At 40.6% G+C, this 14,272-nt stretch overlaps 1 protein-coding gene and 1 long non-coding RNA gene across 2 annotated transcripts in view; one reads left to right on the forward strand and one right to left on the reverse strand.

Annotated features, from left to right (window-relative positions):
- Window positions 1–692: 692 nt before the first annotated feature.
- Window positions 693–13,210, reverse strand: LOC116652553. The gene is made up of 4 exons (XR_004305701.1): window positions 13,123–13,210; window positions 3,265–3,316; window positions 2,131–2,189; window positions 693–1,294 (listed from the first exon to the last, which is right to left on the reverse strand). It is a non-coding gene; the product is annotated as an uncharacterized LOC116652553 (long non-coding RNA).
- PPP2R3B (protein phosphatase 2 regulatory subunit B''beta) overlaps window positions 13,109–14,272 on the forward strand; it is a 45,496-nt gene continuing 44,332 nt past the window's right edge. The window contains 1 exon segment of the mRNA XM_015851320.2: window positions 13,109–13,222. The gene's annotated coding sequence lies outside the window, so the exon portion shown is untranslated.

A 14,272-nucleotide genomic window follows, 5' to 3' on the forward strand; every position in this document is an offset into this window, starting at 1 on the left:
CCAACTACCTATAAAGTAAAAAGGAAAAGCACTGCTGGAGCCAGGCTCTCTCTGGGTTTTTAGCTGATTCTGTATGTAAAGAAAATAGCACATATATATATTCATGCAGGGGGAAGAACAAGTTCAGATTTAACTATCAATATGCATTCCACAGGATGCAATCTGTTGTTAATTAAAAAATAAAATCAAAGAAATAAGGCTTTGTGGACTTACTTTTAATTAAAAAAGCTCAATAAACACAAGTATTAGCACTCTCCTGATCAACTCTCACCAAATAACCTCAAGATAACTTATTCTAGCCACTGAATTTTTTCCCTGTTCATGAGTTTAAAACTGATCACTCATTTCATCTTTACTGTTGCAACAATGATTCTGCATAGGAAAAAAAACAAAACAAAACAAAAAACCTTTTAATTCTTAAAAATTGATAGCTCAAGGTGTTTAACATCTCACTTAAATTCTAATTCTTGGACTTCTTCTAATTGAGTCCAGCATTAGAAAGGTCAGTCTCATATTGTTAAGCAACTGACTCCCATTTTCCAGAAACAGGGCTCATATGAGGGATAGTGACTTCCCCCCAACATTTCCCCACTTATCCTGGAACAGAACAGAGGGAGAAGGTAGGAGTTGAAACAGTTCCAAGGAGCCTGGCTCAACCCCTGGGCTGCTGTCCACAATGCACAGTAAAAAGCGCACTCTCCAATTGCTAACATAGAAGCCTTGTTGCAATTTGGTTCTAATGATGCCAGCCCAGGACCTCAAGGACATGCAATCGCACATGGTGATGTTGCTCTAACAAAGTACCTTGTCTACTGCTCCACTTGTGTAGCATTTTCTCAACAGTGAAATACAATAGGGCTGAATTTACTACTTTACCCACAGGGAAATCCTGATTCTTCAGTGATTGATCTCATTCTCCTAGCACTGTGTGGAAAAGGGTTTTGATATTTAAAAAGCCTTCCCAAAAGTATTTAATTAAGTAGGTCAGACTCATACCTAGATAACTCATTTCCTTTACTATACCACAGAGCAAGTCATCAGGCTGCACTTTCAGTGTTTTACCATTACTGTGACTCTCTTGCATTTAACTAACAATTTCTTATGTACTCTGCATTGCTTATCTCTGTCCTTCAGCAGCATTGTTTCAGCCTTGCAAATCCAAGCTGGTACCCAGCATCAATTAAGCTGAGGATCTCCAGTATAGACATATGCAGGGCAAATCATCCTTAGGTACGACACTTTTTCTTCTTGGTTGTCTACATCTTCTGGTTCCTCTGTTCTTACAGCGAAGCCTCTGAAGTGGAGACGGTGTTCTGTTTCATCTCAGTACATAAGCAATATCTGTAATTCTGCTCAACACTTCTCTCTCCCCAACTATTGTTCTACTGCGTAACATTACTGCATTATGCAGCTGACCACAGTCCATCCACTCCTTTCACACAATGTTTGTTAAAAATAAATAAATAAATAAATAAATAAAATAAAATTATTCTCTGCAATCCTGGTGTTTTACATTATTTTTACTTCCCTTTCCAATATTTAGGATTTAATCATAAAATTTCTACAATAGGTCTGCCACATAGAACTTAATTTCCAAACAGCGAGGCTTAGTTTGCTTTGGAACATTACATTCATTTATTTTATTTGACATTTATTCTTGTATTAGTTTGCTATAATCCCTCTTAATTCTAATAATAACCTGGTTTTATTTTCTGCTCTATATTTATAGCCTTTTGTTCCCATCACCCAAGCAGTAGTTTAATGGTTAGCTATAAATTTGCATTTGTTTGATCTCAGGTGTCTTACTGCCTAAAGAATTAATGGTGCTTTTGATAATATATACTCCAAAGGTATATTGTTTTGAACAACTCTTTTGACCTACTTGTTTCCATAATGTTTGAGGTATCTGTCAATGTGATTTCTCTTTATCATTTTTCTTCCCTTACCTTTACCAGAGGCTGATTTTCTTCTAACAACCTATTTCATTTCAATTCAGTAAAACTCCCTTTATTTTTTAATTTTCTTAGGTTATTGAAGTCCCTGGCTTCCAAAAACATTAATTTTACATTTTGTCAAATAGAAAGAAGTTCAGTAGATTCAAATAAAACCAGACTGAATAATCCTACCAACCTGATGTCCTTTTTCCTTCACTTTGTAAAATTCAGCAACTGTGGATGAAATTCTTGTTCCTGTGATAGGTTGAAAAGAAAATTAAAGTAAGTCTTATTTCATTAGATCTGAAATACAAAACTCCTTGTCACTTTTCAAAAAGTGATAAAAAATTATTCACATCTCTATGTAAGTAACACATTGACACTCCTGATCCACCTCATACGATTTTACAAAGGCCTCGATCTTGCAATTCAATCTGAACAGAAAAGCCCTTTCACTTCCACTGAAAGCCAGCGAATCCACTAGGCATGAAGCTTACAAAGGTATCTGGCACTTCAAAATGTACACAAGAGTGTAGTAAAATTTTCAAAAAATGTAAAGGAAGTGAATTCCTATCAAAATACTTTCCAGCTCAATCAAGTGTGACACAACACACTTTCCTTTAAATGAACCAAGCCAACAAAATCAAAACATAATTTCCTTCTTAGGAATCATTCCAAAGAGTTGGGATTTCTGCCCCACAGCACAAAAAAATGCTGCTTCGGAAGGCTCGGACTATACATGCTAAAGGACTGCAGAGTTTTTGGGAACAGGATTCCCTGCACTTTGGGTGCTCAGTAACTTGCTGACCAGCAGCATGTTGCTCCTGCTCCCTGACAATATCAAGTGCAGGTTCCTGATTTCACATCCCCACACCCTGCACCTGCACCAGGGCTTCTCTTACAAGAAAATGAAGGTGTATTTGCTCATTTCTATTTTTTGAGAAGAAAATAACTTTTTTTTTTTTTTAACAGGAAAAATAACTGCAGAGTCAAAATATCACGTTTATTAATTACCCAGTATTACAAGTACAGCAAAAAGATCATATTCAGATTCAGACTATTACACGGTGGTAAACTTTGAAGGTTTCCTTTCCAGGTGATATAACAAATATGACTGACTGGGCTTCAAGGGCAACAACACTAACATTTCACATAACATGAGAAAAGTTTCACTACCTCCTTACTCAGAATGGGTATACGCAGAGTGAAATCCATACTCCTTTGAGTTATAATGTATTTAAAAGCTTGGTTATATACAGTGCTGTCTTTCCTAACTAGAGAGACTGTCAGCAGTTACGACGTGATATAACCATTAAAAATGAACACTCACCAAACACAGAATGGTTTCTTCGCAGATGAGTAATAGCCACAGTTATTTTGTCCTGGAAAGAAGAAATGGTCAAGAAATGACTGCACACAAAACGGAAAAACAAAGAACGCCAGAGCTATGTAAAGCTGCAAGTGCAAAACACTGTAATTCAGGCGGCAAGTTTAGGAGGTTGCTACATTAGCAGCCTAGAATCTCACTAGAAATCTTTTTTCCTCTAAAATTAGCCTCACAGTCAGCTAAAATGCCCTTAGCAGCGGGAGAGGAGTCCGGCCAGCAAAGGCATGCCACACAGTGACACTGCTGGTGCAGTTTAGAAGGGAACAAGCATAGCGGCTCTTTGCTAAATCACGGCCTGTGTTTACAACTGCTAGCATTGCAAAGGTAGCCACATTTGAAAGGGTCTGTCTTCTTTTATAAAACTAAATAAAAAGCAAGCGGTTTTGTGGCGTGAGAGTACCATCCTTCTACAATTGTTCTGAATCCTTGTCAGTTAGCATTAGTGGGTCAGAGAGGGAAAACTGCAGAAAACTGCGGTATTGCAAATTGTCTTAGAGGGGAAACTGATTCTCAGCATTTGAGTATCAGTTATTCCTTCACATGGCATTTTTTTGCATGCAGACAGTTACAATTAGATATTTATTCTCTCTCCCACACCACTGACGAACAGCTTAAAACCAAACTGGTTAGAGTTATAAAGACTTGGACATAAGATGTTCATATGGACTTTCAGCGCCTTTTTACAACGGACTGAGAATGTTTTCTGATTTTTATTTAAATAAAAAAAAAAAAAAGAAAGAAGTTTAAACTGCTTGACAAATATTTCATTGTCCTCATACAGCTCACTGCTGCCACTTGTTTGGAAAAATGAAAGGTAAGTTGAAAAATGCACCTATTCCATTTTCATCTCTAATTGAATTCTCTCTTGACCCCCTTATTCCCCATGGCTGTATTTCAGGTTTTGATGATAAGAAAAAGAATTTTGTATTTGGATAATACAATTTTCTCACTTGCCTTCAGCGACCTTCAGCTCAATTTCCTCTCCCCAGAGACACTGTATATTATAGAATTGAATCAAATTCCTTATTCATAGAAAAAAAAAGTCCCAATTTAATCTGAATATTCAGCATTTTACACTGGTCAGGGTGATGGACGGCATATTGAAATGCTTTTGGTTCAGGTAATCAAATGGTGGAATTCAGACTTGTATTGAAAAAAATAATGAAGTCTATTCAATATTCTCATAAGGTGCAAGAAAATGCACATTATACGGTAAAACTGGGGCTTTTTTTTTTATTACCTAACCAATAACATCTCCATTGCAAAAAGTAGAGTAAAACATTAAGAATTTATGTAGGTTAGAGCATGTGAAAAGCAGACATTGCTGAGGGAAAAAGCAGGCATCTTCCTGAGAGTCCTCAAATGAACAACCGCAGAACAGAGGGAAAACCAGGTCTGTTCCCTGTATGCACCTGCAGTGTTCAGTTCTGTCTTATTGAAGCCCTTAAATATGTTTTTAAATGCTTTTCAAGAAAGCAAAACAGGCTTTTGTATCATTTGCAGTTTCTGATCACCTAAACAGTTTGTTATGCTTCGTTTCAGTTCCCAAAAGTTTTGTCGAGCAACAGCATCAGGTAACTGGTGGTTTCAAAAGGTCTATTGGTTTCATGTCGGAAAACTGCTCTAGTGGATGTGATGTATAAATCCAAAGTAACATGGACTATAATAGGCCCAGTTTGGTACCACGCTACTCATGTACCACGCTAGGACACCTGGACCTGGAGAATGGGATTCCAAGAAAACAAGAGAATAATGATGCTGCGTGGATATGGCCCTGGTTAAACATTCCCTGACTACCTCAGCTCCATCCAGTGGTGCATAGCATTTCCCGGTTTTGTTTTTAAATGCTGAATTAAAGTTATTTATTTTCTGCTTATTTGGAGTATTTAGGCAACAAGGAATGCCTAACTGTCAGCACCACTAGCATTTAAATGAAGTTGCAAAGCAGCAGCTGACTGCCTTTGCTGACTCTGCTACAGCTCAAGCAGGAGGGGAAGCATCCCTGTGTATATCCTCACCCCCCCACACACACACCCCTGGAGCACAGCCATTACTTGGGAAAGGCAGAGGACATGAAATGAACTTCCATATGGGTAACCGCCATAGCTCAAGAGTGTGAGGTGCCTTCCACAACCTGGGAAAAACATTCTATCTCTCACCACATCATCAGTAGCTCATAGTAATAGTGCTTAAACTCTGGCTTCCTAGGTGGGCATACAAAGTTCAACACAATGCCAGGCATTGTCAATGGCCATTTATTTCCTTTAGGTAACCTGCACATGAGTTAACCTAACAGTTTGTGTGGCTTCACAACCACAAGGTAAAGATGGATCCCAGGCTGGATGTGGCTCTGGGCATGACAGTCTGGTGGTTGGCGACCTTGCACATAGCAGGGGGTTGAAACTGGATGGTTATTGTCCTTTTCAACCCAAGCCATTCTGTGATTCTATGAGGGGTGAGGTGAGGCACATAGAAAATTCACACACGTAAGCATACTCCAGAATAAAGCTCAGATTATCAGACATAAAGAACATGACAGAAACATTTTGAAGTAGGAGCTCAAAATGACTCATAATAACTCTTTCAAATGAAGAAATATTGGTGGGAAATGCTGAGTGCTAAGAATGGTAACTTGTGATCCACCAGCAACGAACAGACACAGAAATACCTTAATCTCAGAAAAGCTCCAGGGAAAAAAAAGAAGAAAGAAAGAAAAAAAATCATCTTTCTGGCTTAGCCCCACAAGAGCAATTTACGAACCAAACATTACATGTCATCACTGCATTGGCGTAAAGGAGGTTCTGCAATGAGAGCCATGAACGGTTACACTGATGAATGAGAAACTGGAGTCCAATTACTGCTCCCAGAGTCCTTGCCTCTTCAGGAATAACAGGAATAGAAGTCACTAAAATGCAGTATTTTATAAGTGAATGTGAACTGATACCAAAGGCACACACAAAGGGAGGAAGTGCTGGGTGCTTTATATAATCAGAATCACAAAAAAAGAACTTAAACAAGTGGCCTTATCATAGAACAAGATTTTTTTGTGAAGTAATCCAAGGACATGCTTGCACTCTGCCCTAAACAAGATGGAAAATAAGCACACACTTCTGACTAACTTATTAATTGCATTGCATGGTCCAGAACAGCAGGGACTTATGCTGCATGTGGTTACTTCTGGAACATTTTTTGTGACCTCCTCTATCCATATGAATACAAAATCAATCTGACACATACAAAAGAAATGTATGCAATACAATACAAAAGGAAAATGGGGGGGAAAAAAAGGATTATTTTTGTTGAAAAGATGCATTCAGAGTTTAATCCTTCCAGAAAAGTTCTCAGTACTCATCCCATAGGAGCACGAGGTCCACAGGCATTGGGGACAGTAAGGTTGAGTGATGAGGTGCCATCAGCCAGGGAATGCCAGCACTGAGATGAACAGTCTGGCTTTATGTTACCATGAGGGCTATTCCCAAAGGCCATTTTGGCCCAAGGAAGCTGGGAACTCTCACAGCTAAGGGATAACAACAGGCTCCTCTGGGGGGCAGTTTAGATCAGGAAGTCACCTCAAGCCCAGAGTTATTTGCATCACTTGGATCAATTTAGTCCTCGCTAATGCTCTACAGACATTCAAATAATATCCTTTAAATTGTTTTTCCTATGATTATGTGAGTCATTATATAAGCCTGGTATTCTTTTTGTTTGCACTTATTTCCAAAATATTGCTTTATTCTTCTAATGACCCTGATCTATTATGAATTCAGACGCTGTATCTGTACCCTGGCAGTCGCTGTCTATTGTGACATTATCTTCTCTTTTCAGATGATAAAAGCTAAATATTAGATACAGGGAGCAGCATAGTCAGTTGCAGCTGCAGTCTGTTTGATGAGTGCTGCTTAAAAGCCTGACTACTCACCTGCTGACAGCTCTGCATCCTGGACAACTGGGCAAGATAGGGGCCCTGAGAAGGACTACCTGGTCTCACAGCAGCCATTTGGTTGTGTATCTCACGTGCCTTCTTCAGACAGAGGGCAAACAGCATTGTGACAGTGTACAAAATACCCTGGTCCAGCATTCAAAGGACTTTTGTTCTTCCTCTGTACGCTAACTCCAGCAAACACTGACAGGAGCAGGGGCTCCTATATTAGCTGGCACACCACAGAGGAGTTGCTGATACGCTGTGTCTCATTCGCTATGAATGTAAGCCAGCTTGGGTAGCAATTTAATAAAGCAGCTGAAGCTAATGCCATTTTTTTGGCACCACATAACAGAGTTTGTTGTAGGGTCACATATATGCATATAAGGGGTCATGTACCAGCAAATTTTCAGGAAATAGTAGACATGCTCGTTATTAGACTGAATTGCTGTCTGGCTCCAATATCTGAAATATGTAACCAACTCTTAACCCTAAGTCTCAGTGCTGCGGTGCATTTAAATCACAAAAACATGTAGATCTTTATATCTTAAACTAAGTTTCTAGAGTAGGAAAAGAATACTAAGAATGTAGTACCTGATCCTACACAGAAACACTTGAAAAGCAATACTGCTGGAATGTGACTCCGCTGACACAATATTTAGATTCATGAACACTTCCCAAAATCTGAGATGGCTTCTAAAATCTTGACTGTAAAATAATTATTCTGGGGCTCCTATATATATTTTATTTTTTATTTGAATTTTTGAGCCATTAATTTAAATTGCCAAGACCTCCTTTGCCACAACAGAGGCTCTTTTTAACATACACATTCAATAGAAGATAATATTGTTTCATAACCACGGGACTTTGAAGTTGAAGCTTTATAAGAAAAATACTAAATCTTATTAAACTCGTGATAAAATTATTGGTGTTGGCAACCCTGCAAACATACACCCAGAGCTGCAGTGTTTCCCTCCTCTAACAACTGTAACTAAAAAGACTTTAATGAGAGCAAAAGAATGTGGCTCTGTCTACCCTGAATCTGTAGGAATTTTCACTTTTCCCTAATGGAAATGAAAACAAATACTTCCCCCCCCTTCTTTAAGCTTTTATGGACATCTGAGTTGACTTTTGTAATGAAGAAGGATTAAGCAAACTCAGGGAAATGATAAATATGGTTTGTATTAGAGTACTAATTAGCTCATAAATTTAGAAATAGTTAATCTTTTAGTTTTTGCTGAATGAAAATAGTGGTCAAATCACAGATCAGATCTTGGAACTGGAGTAATGCAGTGGTGAATTAAAACCCCCTGAGCATAAGTGTCTGATCCCATAGCATTAGGAAAACTGGAAGTTTTGCTACTGGCTTTGAAGTACACCAGGTAAATTTAACCAAGGTTGTAAAATATTACTCAGGCAGCCAGATATTTAACAGATAATAATAAAAAGTGTGATTTATTAGGTGTGTGCTTCTTATTGTGTTCTAATCCAGCAATTAACTATGTTAATTATTTTTAGCTTACAGAGGTAGTTACAGCACTAGCGGCCAGTATAATCCTACATTTTACTGCAGTTTTTATTTAATGGATAAATGTATGTGCACAGATAGTCAAAGACCTGGTTGCCAAGTGATAAAAATATACTTGTCCTTCATTTCTTTAGAACCGTCATAGTAGAAAAAAATGAGTAAAGGTATCATCTGCTTTACACTGCTCCCTTCATTATCTGATGAATACTCTGATGAAACACAAGAATAATGCATATTCTTCCCCAAAACAGTAATTCTTAGTTCTTTAGACTGGGTCTTTGCCAGGTGGTGGAGATGCATCGGCCCAGCAGACGGGCAGGGTTCACAGCATGGTAGTAGAGTACCTGGCAGACCCTGCAGGCTGCTGAATGCAATAGCTGAGAGCCTCCTCCTCCTCCTCTAATGGTTGCACCAGGACAAGGTTAGAAGAGAACTGGGCTCAGTAACACTCAACATGGAGAATGAATAGACTCCCATTCTCACACCCCATAAACATCCTTATGCACACCTTGTTAAATACCACCCTAGAGACTGCATTTCTAGCAGTTTTCCATAAACTCCATGTGACCTGGATACAATGCTAGATAAAACCATCTGATAAAATACAGCACAAGAAATATGTGAACCTGGTATTAGAAGATCAGGGCGGCTTAATGAGGAACAAGCCTTTGCATCTGGTCTGATGTAAACATGGCCCAAGCCAAGACCTCAGCAAAAAAAAATCACACTGATATTTCACTGTCACTGATAATTCAGTAAAATGGATAACAAAAAGGTCCATGCTAGCCCTGCACTGACATGCAGTAGAATTAAACTCAAGCCACGACTACAAACAACTGCTGAACCAATGTTCTTTGGCTCATAGTACATGTACTATTCCAGTATCTACATTTTATATTGTCTTTTTCTTTTTTTTTCCTGCAGAAATGTAAATACTCCCACACGAAAGCAACCACTCACATAAGCAGCTAGCCAGAAATAAGGCATTAGCCTGACTACACAGTGAAACAAAATGGAAGCACCCACAGAATGTTTAAATGCCTGTTCTCTAAATACAAACTGACAACCTCCAGATCAGTTTGTAACTATGCCTCTGATTTGCACTGAAGGAGCTGCAGACCTGCAAGCAATCAACCAGATCTGAAGTAACTGCAATATTCTACCTCAAAGCAGTCAGAGATAGCCAAAATTCAAGCTTCAGGTCTTACTCTCACGCTCTTCTCAGAGCATAGCTGGCTGCAAACTATGTGCACCAAGTCAGCACTGCTGACATTTTTTGTCTGCATATGATGCTACTTCTGGAGGCCATACGATCTGTAGTTTACCATCCTAGTGCTATTTTCGGTAGGCAGCTGTAAGAAAGGATGAAGTGGAGTGGTTAGCGGGTATGGGTGGGTAGTTTATGGGATTCCCAGTTATTAACGTTCTCTTAGCCTTCCCCTTCAGTTTAAGTGAGGTTGCATAAAGCATCCAATGTCCTCTCCATTCTCCCCAAAAATAGTATCAGGACTCGCTGTTTTTGTGTGAGTGACAGAAAGCTACATTTCATCCTGCAGTAAGTGGAACACAACATTCGCGCTTCCCTGAAGTCTCTCTGACTACACGCCATAAGCAAGTTTACAGGGAACGTCACCTTGGCAGCACATCCTCAATGAGCACTTCTGGCCAAGATTTTAAAAGACAGCAACTTTAAAAACAAAAAAAAGTGACTGCCCTGTCAGAAATATTCAGCACGCCTGCTTCCAACTAAGTTAACACACTAGAGAATCAGGACACAGTTATTTTTGTTCTTATATTTAGGTTACAACCCAGCTTCAGATGCCCGGATTTGAAAACTCTGAAATGTGTCAGCAAAAGCTCCATGGGAAGTCTGATCAAAATTCAACATTCTTCTTAAAGCAGTATCTTAAGGAAGCACTGTTTTCTTCCCTACGTAATATGTGTTTGAAAAGCTCTAGAACAAGAACTCAGATAGATCCTGGCTGGTGAAACACACTTTCATCTAGAGCATGTATTTCATCATTGACCTTACATATCCTGTGGGATGATGACAACTCTGTATTTGAGATAGCATAAGACATCTAGCACAGCCCTGTGCAACCAGGTAAACTTACTACTGCAAATACACTGACCCTACCTAACTTCTGAAGTGAAAAATGTGGTTGTGTACACCTCAGACAATAATCTGGATTGTGAATCAGTGGAGAAAAATGAGCATTCTTAAATCATAATCCATCTGCTCTGGGTTAGCTGTCTACATCAGGATAAAGTTAATCAGGTCTTAGCAAAGCCTCTTCACTCCCACCAAGCATAAAAGGACTGGAGACAACTCTTTCTTATCCAGATTTCTAAGCTATATATATCCAACGTTCTTATGGAAAAAGCCCAGCTTTTCGTGAGTATAAAATGCTGGCAGAGAGCTGGAATACTCCCTATGACCAGCATTACCTTGTGTCAAAACAAGTGACAAACCAGGGCAAAGAACTTCCATATTTAGCCATTAACATACATCAGCAGTACTGCTAGTATTCCTTTGAATATCAGACCTGGAAAACAAGGTCAGAAATGCCCTAGATGTAACAAAGCCAACAAGAATTGGAAGCTAATGTGGCTCTTCAAGTTCTGTGCCATCGCTTCAACTTTCACATATCAGTTGGATATTGCATACTCAGTACTTTCACAGGCAGCAATTATTCAATTAGACTTTTAAATAAACTCACCCCTAAAACAGACATATTTCATACAAGCTGTAACACAGTAAATAAGATTGCTGATTTCCATACATTGAAACCAACAGAGAAAAGGCACAGCTTCTGTACTTATCATTCTATCAAAAACACGGAAATAGTAGTCAAAACTAAGTTCCAAGTTCCAGCTTTGGTGCAAGATCCAAACCAAGTAGTTCATTTTAGGCATTTTCCACTTTTGACCAAGTTTGGTCTCATTCATCTCTACAAACACACATCTCTAATGGTAGACATACTGTTGAAGAGACCTGATCCATCCAGAGGCATGCTCAAAATATCCCTGTCAATTGCAAGTATTTTTATGACTTGGTGATGGCGCCCAAAGCACTTTCTGTTTAACAGAAGACATGTGGAACTGATTCCTTTCTCATACCAATGTTAATCATGACAAATTCTAATAAAGTCAGAATTAAATTGCTTTGAATATACAATAGCATGCATAAGAGAATACTGTGACTGTGTGTATTGCTGAGGTTTTTTATATATTTTTTCATTTCTTCTGACTTATTTCTCCTTCTCCTCTGGGAGATCTCATTGCCAGTTTCAACAAAGGGCAGCATCTCTATGCAGATGATATCCAACTCTACAACTCTGTCAACTCACTCTCTGATCCCCTTCTTGCCACCTGTCTTCAATATGTCAATCACCAGATGGCTACACCATCACTAAGGAATGCTTCAAAGGCATTCAAAATGTTTTAAAAGTCCTCTTTGTTCCATGTCTGTGGCTCTGCTATCAGTCTTCTTAATTCAGCCCTTCAGTTCTGGGGCAGAAATTACACTTGCAATCCATAACAGAGTTCTCATTTATTATTTTTTTTCCCCTGCTTTAAAGCTACATCCACAATATTTACAGATTTATTCATACTTTGACATCTGACTCCTCTACTTTATATTGAATCACAGAATCACAGAATGACCCGGGTTGGAAGGGACCTCAACATCCAACCTAAATCTTCCCTCTTTTAACTTAAAATCATTTCCCCTAGTGCTGCTATTGTCAGCCCTTTTGAAGAGTTTACTCCCCTCCTGGGAGTAAGTTCCCTTCAGGTATTGAAAGGCTGCAATGAGGTCACCCCGCAACCTTCTCTTCTCTAGGCTGAACAAACCCAACTCCCTCAGCCTGTCCACATAGGGGAGGTGCTTTGCTCCAGTTTAGAACAATACCAGATTTCTAGATTTCACCAACTGGCAGCAAACAAAGCACTCTGAACAGTTGAAAAGTGCTTGTGGAACGTTCTGTCGACATGTAGGGGTGAATGGGAAAGCTAGGAAAAGAAGCCTGGGTCCAAAAGGACCACAATGATCATCCAGTTTCAACCCCCCTGCTATGTGCAGGGTCTCCAACCAGCAGAGCAGGCTGCCCAGTGCCACATCCAGCCTTGAATGCAAGCTGCCAGCCGCATCACGGCCCAAGCAGAGCCCGCCGACAGCTCCAGCTCCATGGAAGGCAGTAAGGCGGCTCCGCCCCCCTCACGTTACCACAGCAGCCGCTCGCCGCGTCTCCTCCGGGTCGGAGGAGCTGTCGCGAGGTTTGGGCCGGGAGTGGCGGTGGGCGCGGGGCGGGCCGGAAGGCGGCGCAGATTTGAAGGTAGCGGCGGGCTGCACCTTGTGGGGATGGTGAGAGCAGGTTGGGTCGTCTTCGGGCGCTTTGGTGCTGCTTGTCCGCTTTTGTGTCGTGCCACGTCGCTCCGAGAGCTGCTGGGAGGTGCGTGGCCCTCTCACAGGGCTGAGCGTGCGGGTCAACGGCCGCAGGTGTGCCGATGGAGGGCCGGCCCCGCCGCTGGTTGTTTGTGGAGTTGTTGGAGCAACGTGGTGATCGGTTCTGATGCTGTGTGTGGTGCTGGGTCTCAGAAAGAAACGTGTGTGTTCAGTGTGATGGGTGATTGAGCTTCTAAAAGTGCCAGTTCGGTAAGTTGGCTGGTAGGGTGTTATAAAGCCCTGGGCAAAGGCTGAGCCTTGGTGTGTTTGCTTCTCACGTTCAAGTGCTCGTTTGTTATAAAACGCTTCTGGTAGAGTGCTTGGAGAGCCTTTGCAGCTTTCAATACCTGAAGGGAACTTACTCCCAGGAGGGGAGTAAACTCTTCGAAAGGGCTGACAATAGCAGCACTAGGGGAAATGGTTTTAAGTTGAAGGAGGGAAGATTTAGGTTGGATGTTGGGGGAAGTTCTTCACTAGGAGAGTGGTTAGGCCCTGGAACAGGCTGCCCAGGGAGGTTGTGGATGCCCCGTCCTTGGAGGTGTTCAAAACCAGGTTGGACGGGGCCCTGGGCAACGCTGACTAGTAAATGTGGTATGTTTGGTGGCCCTGCCAGGCAGGGTCGGTTTGAAACTACATGATCCTGAGGTCCCTTCCAACCCGGGTCATTCTGTGATTTCTGTGTGTGGATAAAATGGACATAAACATGAGGGCTTAAAGCTTAAGCATTTCTATAAGCATCTGCCAGCGTGAAGTGTCAGACCTAACGTAGTAAAACATAAAATAAAAATGGAGTAATCACAGTGTTTAACCTAGCTAGTCAGTAGTAGGTTGACTGCAGAGAGATAGTAATAGTAACCAGGGCTCACTTTTCAGTGTTAGCCCAGTGCTCTGGCTTCTTGAAGGGTATGTATATTTCTCAAGTGAACTACTGAGCTCTGTCCTCAGGTCACATAAAGGCAGCAAGACTAGAGGTGATGGCCTTAAGTTGCCCCACGGTAACAGTTTGGGTATTAAAGCATTCTCAGTAGGAGCAGTGCTGCAGTGGCACAGGCTGCCC

This window comes from Coturnix japonica, chromosome 1, assembly GCF_001577835.2.
Source record: "Coturnix japonica isolate 7356 chromosome 1, Coturnix japonica 2.1, whole genome shotgun sequence".
Taxonomy (NCBI): Eukaryota; Metazoa; Chordata; class Aves; order Galliformes; family Phasianidae; genus Coturnix; species Coturnix japonica.